This window comes from Felis catus, chromosome F1 (assembly GCF_018350175.1).
Source record: "Felis catus isolate Fca126 chromosome F1, F.catus_Fca126_mat1.0, whole genome shotgun sequence".
Classification (NCBI taxonomy): domain Eukaryota; kingdom Metazoa; phylum Chordata; class Mammalia; order Carnivora; family Felidae; genus Felis; species Felis catus.
This window is the reverse complement of record NC_058384.1, coordinates 2,412,443-2,421,808: the sequence shown is the minus strand read 5'-3', so window position 1 is coordinate 2,421,808 and position 9,366 is coordinate 2,412,443. Positions and strand designations below refer to the sequence as shown.

Genomic DNA, 9,366 nt, shown 5'->3' with positions numbered 1-9,366 from the left:
GCGCGCGCGCGCGCACACACACACACACACACACACACACACACACACACACAGTAACTAGCTCGGACCTGGCAGTCAGAATGAACAAGACTGAGCGTTTCAGTCTCTTCTTAGCCGCTAATTACCTGTGTGGCTGAGAAGAACTCACATGAGCCTTTTCTGGGCTTGAGTTAGTGCGATTGTAACATCAAAGCCAGGTTGGACACACGTTTGTTGGAGGTCTCAGAAGACTCAGGTTCTGGGGAGAGAGGAAGGAGTAAAGCCCAGGCTCTCGCATCGTGGGTCTGATAGATAAACTGAGTCAGGGTGATAGAGTCAGACAGTGACAGAAGCCAGGGCTGAGGGTGCTGAGCAAACGTGGGCCTGCCCCGGAAGCTGCTACCGGCCAGAGCCAGCAATGGCTTTAGCCAGCTACTTTCAGGAGATGTGTCATGTTTTTTACTCTTTTTTTAATGTTTACTTATTTGTGAGAGAATGCAAGCAGGGGAGGGGCAGAGAGAGGGGGACGGAACATCCGAAGCCGACTCCACACTGACGGTAGTGAGCCCAATACGGGGCTCGAACTCATGAACCACGAGACCGTGACCTGAGCCGAACTGAGACGCTCAGCAACTGAGCCACCCAGGTGCCCCTGTGTTTTATTTTAAAGAAACACTTCTTTATCCAAATACTCTCTGCCAGGCACTGTACTAAGCACCTTACCCATTTTAATTCATTTAATCCCCTGCTCCGTGACTCTGTGGGGTAAGTATTCTTTATGCCCTAGTTTACAGATGGGGAAAGGGGGGCACAGAGAAGTGGAGTATCTTGCACAAAAGTCACCCGCTAGTAAGTAATAGAGCTGGGATTGGAATGTGGGCAGTGTGGCTCCAGAATCCAAATGGATGATTTATTTTACTCAGAAACCTAGGGGATAACCCACGTTATTTGAATATTCTTTCGAACTGTTTTAGGGCCGTGCAAACACTATTATTCCTGGCCGGGGAGGGGGGGTGGATTTCAGGGAGGAAAGTGGATTTACATCCCCCAATGTTCCAGAGGATTCACTTAATATCTGGATGTCCGAAAGATATCCAGACAGAGCAACAGCACGGATGAAGCATGGAAGTCAAGAAAAGCAGGGAACGTTCCAGGGATTACAGTGTGTCTGGGACCCCGTCTCAGGCGCGAGGGGTGGGAGCTGGCTCTGGTGGTGGGCGGGAACCCAGGAAGGAAGGGCAAAGGAATCCGGGCTTTACCCTGGTGGCAATGAGGAATCACGGGGAACATTCTAAGCAGGGGTGTGGCCTGGCGTGAGTGTTCCGTTTACTATTACTATGTGACAAACTACCCCAGAATTTCGTGGCCTGTCCCAACCATTTTGTAATGATCACAAATTCTGTGGGTCTGGAAACATCTGGAGCCTCAGCTTAGAAGACGCAGGTGGTGGCGGCCAGAGCAGCTGGGGTCGAGGACTCACTTCCAAAATGATTCTCCCATCCGGTACCTGGACTGGGATAACTTGACAGCTGGCTCAACCGGGACCCTGCGCCCAGGGCGCCTACCACGTGGCCTGACCACGTGACTCGGACTTGTCACAATATGGTGGCTGGCCTCCAAGAGGAAACCCCGCCCAGAGGGGCCCCCAAGGAGAGCATGGGCAGGGCCAATAGAGGCTGCGTGGACTTTCTGCCCTGACCTCAGCTGTCACTCGGTGTCATTTATGCGGACCCTGTTAGCAAAGCAGTCACAAACCTTTTTAGAGGACAGCCCACCTCTCAGTGCAGCAATGTCCGAGAACTTGGGCCCCCGGCTCTAAAACCACCATCATGAGATGTGGTTTGGGGGACCAGAGGGTCCCTAGCACCATGGAATTAGGCGGAAGGAAAGAAGGGGGGAGAAGGAAGTTTAAAAGGATAAACACTAAGAGTGTCTCATGGAAGCCAGATGTTTAAGCAGTGTCAAATGTGGGGGGGGGGGTGGTAAGACCCCAAAAGTGCCTGCAGGATGTTTTGTCTAGTTGTAAAACATCCACCTTTTTCCATATAATACTTAAGGAGGTATCATTTACAGCGGAGGGAGAGGAGGCTCGCCGGAGTCTCAGGGCAAAAGTCTCTCCCACCGTGTCCATTTTCATCCACATTATTGACCGTGTCGGCGTACAATTGTTTATAATACCCTCTTATCTCTTTCGTGTCTGTAAAATCCGTAATGATGTCTCCTGTTTCGGTCCTGACCTGATACTGTTCCTGTGGGCTTTCTCTCTTTTCTGTCGTTCCCGCGAGGGGTTTCTACTATGTCCACACAACAGGGCAAACGTCTCAAACGGTTACATCAGCCAAAGAACAACATATCCAGGCTGGGCACTGGGTCACGAAGATAAAAATATGAAAAATAAAATAAACTATAAAATAAAACAAAACAAAATAAAAGAGGTGCCTGGGTGGCTCAGTAATTTAAGCGTCCCACTTCAGCTCAGGTCACGAGCTCATGGTCCATGAGTTCGACCCCTGCATCAGGCTCTGTGCTGACAGCTCAGATCCTGCTTAGGATTCTCTCTCTCTCTCTCTCTCTCTCTCTCTCTGCCCCTTCCCCACTTCTGCTCCCTCTCTCTCTCTCTCAAACTAAATAAACTTTAAAAAAAAAAAGCTTTAAAGTACACTTAAAAATGTTGTTTGGCCTTGTTCTGTCAGCAGAATAAAGTACCTCCGCTTTGGAACTCTCTTTAGCTGAAAAACAAAATTATTTTGCTGAGATCAGCTTCCAAACTGCACAAGAAATTCATACGCCACTGGGGTGGCCCCTTGGGCGAAGACGAGCATCGTAGCATTGGCAGTAGAGAGACCTTATTGGAGCTCTGTGTCTCTGAATGACTTCTCAACCCTGCTGAGCCGCGGTCTCCGAAATTAGAAATAATCCCCGTCTCCTCCGCGTCGGAGTGAGGATTAAGCGGGAGAACATACGTAAGGCACGTGAGACACAGCAACGGAATGAGGAGCTTTTTTTCATCCCAAATGGTGGAAAGCCAACCCCAATTTACCTTTCAGGATACAAAAAGAAAAAAGAAAAAAAAGAATTTATGGATATGATGGCGAGGCCGAACTACAGTCCCCAGAACCGCTTCCATTCGGGGTGGGCTACAAGTGACGATCTCTGCAAAGGGCTGGAGGACAGAGGGGGGCGTGTGGCCATTCCATGCACCCTCCCCAAGGCGTTCAATCAAATACGAATAATGTAGGTGCTGCAGCGAGGGTGTTCTGCAGGTGTGTTAAAACCCCTAGTCGGTTGACTTTAAGTTAGTCAATGGCAGGTTGCCCTGGGTGGGCCTGACTTAATCAGGCGTCAAGGGCGGGCACAGGCCTTCTCTGAGGGAGACTCTGAGCCGCCCAGCTCCTCCCTTCCCCCTGGGTCTTCCTTTCTCACCGCAGCCTGTGGACACCTAGCTTTGACCTTGCCATTGGGTTCCAGCCTGCTTGTGAACATCCCACCCTGAGGGCCTGGCTTGTGGGCCTCAGATTTGCTCAGCCGGCCCCTATGTTGACAAATCCATCCCTCTGTCGTCTGTCTGTCTGTCTAATCTACATGATTCTGCTAGTTCTGCTTCTCTAGTTGAACCCTAGCTGACACAATATGCTCGTGGGGCCGGGAGGCCCGGAGAAGCCCCGGGTCACATCAATAAGTTACCTAATGGACGAATGCCTCTCTCTCTGTCGCTTTCTGTGTCTCTCTCAAACGATCTCCACTCTGTGTGGCTTCATTCGGCCGACTGGGTCTCCCCATGCGGTGAGGAAGATGGCCTCTGAATGCCCCAGACTCACATCTTCCCAAACAAGCCCAGCAGAGAGAGAGGTCTCTCGGGGCGGGTTGAGCGTCCGACTTCGGCTCGGGGCACGATCTCCTGGCTCGTGGGTTCGAGCCCCGCGTCGGGCTCTGTGCGGACAGCTCGGAGCCCGGAGCCTGCTTCGGATTCTGGAAGGAAGGAAGGAAACGTCTCTCTCCAGGGGCTCTTGGCTCAGTCACTGTGGCCGGGTACAAAAAGTGGCCAGGCCCGTGATGAGGGGTTTTCTGGGACCGACAGCCCCCTCCGCCCTCAAGGAGTGGGTAGAAGGGCCCCCAGAGAAATCAGTGGCACCGTAGCCAGAGCAGGGGTGTGGGGAGGCGTGCTGGACACACAGCTGTAGTAGTGACCTCTGTCTGCGACGACGACAGCGACTGGGCTTCTTGATCATTAACCTTCTAGGTCACGGATCTCGACCTGCGGGAGCCACGTGTTTGGACTCTTCCCGCCCCGTGCCGACTTCCGTGGACACGGCCTCCGGTCGTCTTTCCCAGATGCACCTACTCCCAGGAAGCGTGAGCTCAAAGACAGAGAGCCCAGCGCAGCTTGTGCCCCCCTCTCACGTCACCCCTACCCAGCCGTGGGACCCCGGTCAGAGCGCGTCGTCTCCCTCTGCCTCCGCTTGCCCGTTTGCTGAACGTCCACGTCCACACCCAGCCTTCCCTTTCCGGGAGACCGAGTGTGGCCTCAGCTCACAAGTTAGAAGAGGAGGGTTATTTCAGGCCTTTGGACCAGGTGGCCCCCGTCCCTGCTATCTCGTGGAGGCAACTTCTCCCCCGCCGCCCCGTAAGGACGTCTGCCCTCCGCACTGCCCCCCTGGAGCCAACGCGCTGTGCCGGGCTCGGAGCGGGCCCCTGTCCCGACGGAGGGGCGCTGCCCCTCCGGGTCTCCTGTGTTCTCACGGAATGGGGTAAGCGTAAGAGTAACGCTGGCGACGGAGCGGTAATCAGACCCGGCTGTCGAGATTTGGACACCAGCTGTTTACGGAAGCGTCTGGAGAGCCAGTGCTCGCAGGAAGGCACGCTCAGAGGCACAGGTGCCGGTGCAGAAGCTAATCCACGCTGCAGGAAGCTGAGCTGGGGTGGCCGTCCAACAGGCTTAGCGAGGCCTGGGAGAAAGAGACCGCCGTCTCCTTCAGGGACCCCCCAGCAGCCCCTCAGAGCTGGCGCTGCCCTTGGGGAGCCCTGCTTCGGACGCAAGAGTTTTCCGTGTTTCTAAGGTTGGGAAGGCTGCGGCCTCGGACCAGGTCGCCAAGGAAAGCGTCAGATGCCGTCAAGAGGACAGGAGAGCCAGGGCCTTTCCGATCTGCTGCAACGGGGCGGACGTGCACTCTCTGGGGATCCGAGGACTCCTAGACCCTGCGCGCTGGCGCCTGGACCCAAGTCCCTTTACCATCCGGTTCCCCACCGCAGGCCCCAGTTCAAGCGCTCCGTGGCCACACGGGCCCCGGAGGCTGCCGCGCCCAGCTGTTTCACACACACACACACACACACACACACACACACACTCACTGCAGGGGAGGCGTTCCTTATGCCCATTTCACAGATGAACACCTTGCAGCTCAGCAAAGTTGAACAGTGAGCGGGGCCAGACAGGTTCCAGAGCCTTGGGCCCCCTTCCTCTCTGCCTGCCCCAGCCCCCGCTCCTCCATCCCCGTCCGGGTCCTCCTGTGTCTCTCCCTCTCTCTCCCCTCACCCCGGCTCCCCCTCCCCCCACCTCCTGGCTTTCACTCTTTCCTCCCTCCGAACACAGCAGGCAGGCAGGCCTCACTCGGCCTACTCCCCATGGGGCCTGCACAGCCCCTAATAAATCTATTAAGTTGTATCAATCTATAAGCCAGCTCTCCTGATTAAATCTGGTGGGCATCGGGTTTGCGTTTCCCAGTAATTACAGCTGAAGATCCAGGCAATAAAGCAAAGTGACTGACAGAAAAAAATGAGGTGACCTCAAAATACCTTTCCTCTTCTCTGCCGCGGTCTGTGGCCACCGACTACGGGCTCCCTGCTGTCCTATTCCCCACCTGTCCCTGAGGCTAAGGGTGTGGGGGACAGACCTCTGGCCTCGAGCCCGAAGGTCACAGAGAAAAACGTGGCGGAGCCAGGAGCACAGGGGAGGGAGATACCCCGGAACCTGAGAATTAATCTCCCTCTCTTCTCCCTCCCCAGAAACCCAAGTAGGGGTGGGGCCGCTCGGTTGGGGCAGGGACGCAGACCATTCATCCCCCACTCCCCTCCTGTGAGGCCGGCCAGCTTGGGCTTCTGGAACCTTCTGCCCCACCGCCACCCCCACCCCCTCGCTGCAACACTCCCACACCCGGGCTTCGCACAGAGGCTGCACATCCCGGGTGTTCGATCAGTGTGGACTGACTTCGCCCACTTGTGCGGGCACCAATCAATTCCTGTCTCCCCGCGCAATTTTCTCGTTCGGCTTCCCCGCGCCCCCCCCACCCCCACCCCCCACCCCCAGCCACTGATGTCTTCTCGGAAGCAGTGGGTGTCCTAGAAGGAGATGAGTCGTTGGGGGACGAGAGAAGCCAGGGAGAAGGAAGGAGAGGAGTGGGTCTGGGTGGGGGAAGGGGAGAGACGGACGGACGGACAGACGGACGGACGGAGGGAGCTTGCCTCTTATCCTAAAGGTGATGGGTGCCGGGACGCAGGGCGGCTCGTGCACCATTGTACTCACGACTCTGGCATTTAACTAAGAAGGTGACAGCGTGACATAGGCAACGGGGATTAAGAGCGCGCTTGTCACACTGAGCACTGCGTGGTGTATAAACTTGTTGAATCACTGTATTGTGCAACTGGGACGAATATAACACCGTGTGTTAACTCTGCTGGGATTAAGTAGAAAGGAAGGGAGGAGGGAGGGAGGGAGGAAGGAAGGAGGAGGGAGGGAGGGCAGGAGGGAGGGCAGGAGGGATGGGAGGAGGGAGGGAGGCAGGAGAGAGGGAGGGAGGAGGAAGAACGGAGGGAGGGAGGGAGGGAGGGAGGGAGGGAGGAAGGAAGAAGGAGGGAGGGAGGGCAGGAGGGAAGGGAGGAGGGAGGGAGGCAGGAGAGAGGGAGGGAGGAGGAAGGACGGAGGGAGGGAGGGAGGAAGGAAGGAGCTGGAAAAGGAAACAAAGACCAGCAACCCCAAGTCCCGCAGCCTGGACATCCCCCATCGCTGACCATGGGTCGTGCAGAGACCCAGCGTCCCCCCACTGACCTGTGTCCGAGTCCGTCGGCTGAATGCCTAACACTGACCTCTGGCCCTAATGCTGGGGGTCCTGGCCTGGTGGCCTCCCCCAGGCGACCCCTCCAGCACCCAGGAGGGAGGAGGGGGGGCAGCAGGCAGGGCTGGGCTGCTTCACCCACTTGTGGGGCTCATGTTTCCCGTGATGACACATGGGGACACAGAGCTCCGGGACTCTGGGCAGTTAGCTCCGGGGGGGCGGGGGCTGGGGGGGGGGCGGTGGTGGTTCCCTCCTGAGCAGCCGGCTCAGGCCTGTGCCCTGGGCAGCCCTCCTGCCCCGTCCCACCCCCGCCCTCCCGGGGCCCCCAGGGGCTGCCTCAGAGACCCCGTGTGTGGCCGCACTCCAGGGAGGAGCCAGGCACGCGCTCAGGGAAAACCAGGTGCTCCAGCCGGTGAGGAACAGCGGCATGTGTGACACGCCAGGAGGGCTCCTGCCTCTCAGCCACCATGAGACCCTGAGCAAGACACTGAGACTCAGTTTCCACACCTTTAAAATGGGACAATAACACGGGGCGCCTGGGCGGCTCAGTTGGCTCAGCACCCGACTTCGGCTCAGGTCACGATCTCGCATTCCGTGGGTTCGAGCCCCGCGTCGGGCTCTGTGCTGACGGCTCGGAGCCTGGAGCCCGCTTCGGATTCTGCGTCTCCCTCTCTCTCTGCCCCTCCCCTGCTCGCGCTCTCTCTCTCTCTCTCTCTCAAAAAGAATAAACATTAAAAATAAAATAAAATAAATGAAACTAAATAAAGGGAGATTGTCCCAGGTGAGCCTGACCTAATCAGGCGAATGCCCTTAAAGCAGAACCGGGCCCTCCCCGAGGTGACAGGCTCTGGCCATAGTCTGAGGCTGTGCTGACCAGGCCCACGTGGCAGGGAGCCAGGGACAGCCTCCGGTCACGAAGCCAGCCAAAAGCACAGCTCGCATTCCCGAGCTGCAAGGACAGAATTTCCAGAGTGAGCCTGGAAATGGGGTCTTCCGGGGAGAGCCTCCGGAGAGAACGAGGCGGGCTAACGCGGGGTTCGCAGCCTGGTGACACCCCGAGCAGAGGACCCGGGCAGGCCGCGCCCGGCTCCTGCCCCACCCGCGCTGCGCGAGACCGATGTGTGTTGTCCCCTTACGCTGGCATCCTGTGGGACAGCAACAGAGCGCCCTGGGGCAGGGGGTGGGGGCGCCGCACATGGGGGGGTCAACTGTGGCGGGGGGGGGGCCACCCGGTTTTTATCTCCCGGTGGAAAGGGCCCTGTTGCTCCCTGAAAGCTTTTGCCTGGAGCTGCCCTGAGGAGGGGGTCATTCCTGAGTCACTGCAGGGCTGTAGGGGAAGGGCCATCAGATCTGGCTCCGGAGCCGCGCCCCCCTCTCCCTCGGTCCCCCCAGGGGGGCCCTGTCATGACAGCCGTCTGGGCGGACGGGGCCACCCCCTCCTGGGGAAGCAGGCCCATCACCCCGGGACCGGACCCGCACGCTGTAGGTACAGCCCTGTGCGGGATGCTGGAGCCGCGGGACCCTGGCCGCCCCGCTCACCTCCCTCGGCCCTGCGTCCCTCCCCCGACCCCATGCGCGTCCCCACCACAGGTGACCCGACACGGGGACCTGCTATCTGGGGGACCCTGCACTTGGCCCGCTGCAAAGGGCATCGGACCCGGCTGGAAGGAGATTACGGTCCCGGCTCGGTCCATCCCCACCGAGAGGTGGTCCAGGCTCTCTTTGGATGCTTCCCGTGATGAGGAACTCACTCTCTTCCAAAGCAGACATCTCACCGAGCAGCTGCTGTGAAGCTGTCCTCAGTCTCCCTGCCACGCTCACCCACTGGCCCTGCGTCCGGACTCAAGGAGTAAGTCACGTGTGGCCTGGGCTAAGAGGGACACAGAGTCCCCAGGCCACTCCCCTCAGAGGCCACTTGTGTAGACTGTTACCCTGGGGGCCCAAGGACCGGCGCCTCCCAGGATCCGTGTGTTCCCCTGCGTGTTCCTCTGTCTCGTGACTCTCGGATCGGCCATGTGACTTGCTGTGACCAATCGGATATTCACTGTCAGGAGGCCTGACCGGACCTTGCAAGTTGGGGGTTCCTCCCTTAGAAAGTCGCTTTCTGGGGGCGCCTGGGTGACTCGGTCGGTTAACCGTCCGACTCTTGGTTTCCACTCAAGGTCACGATCTCACGGTGTGTGTGTGTTTGAGTCCCAGGTCGGGCTCTGGGTTGACGGCCCGGAGCCTGCTTGGGATTCTGTCTCTCCCTCCCTCTCTGCCCCTCCCCTGTTCACACACACTCTCTCTCTCTCTCTCTCTCTCAAAAATAAATAAATAAACTTTAAAAAAAGAAAGC

General features: G+C 57.8%; 1 long non-coding RNA gene across 1 annotated transcript; it reads right to left on the bottom strand.

Moving 5' to 3' along the window:
• Positions 1-2,963: 2,963 nt before the first annotated feature.
• On the bottom strand, positions 2,964-6,256 carry LOC123382850. Its single transcript, XR_006591920.1, has 2 exons — positions 3,664-6,256; positions 2,964-3,019 (listed from the first exon to the last, which is right to left on the bottom strand). It is a non-coding gene; the product is annotated as an uncharacterized LOC123382850 (long non-coding RNA).
• Positions 6,257-9,366: the final 3,110 nt, after the last annotated feature.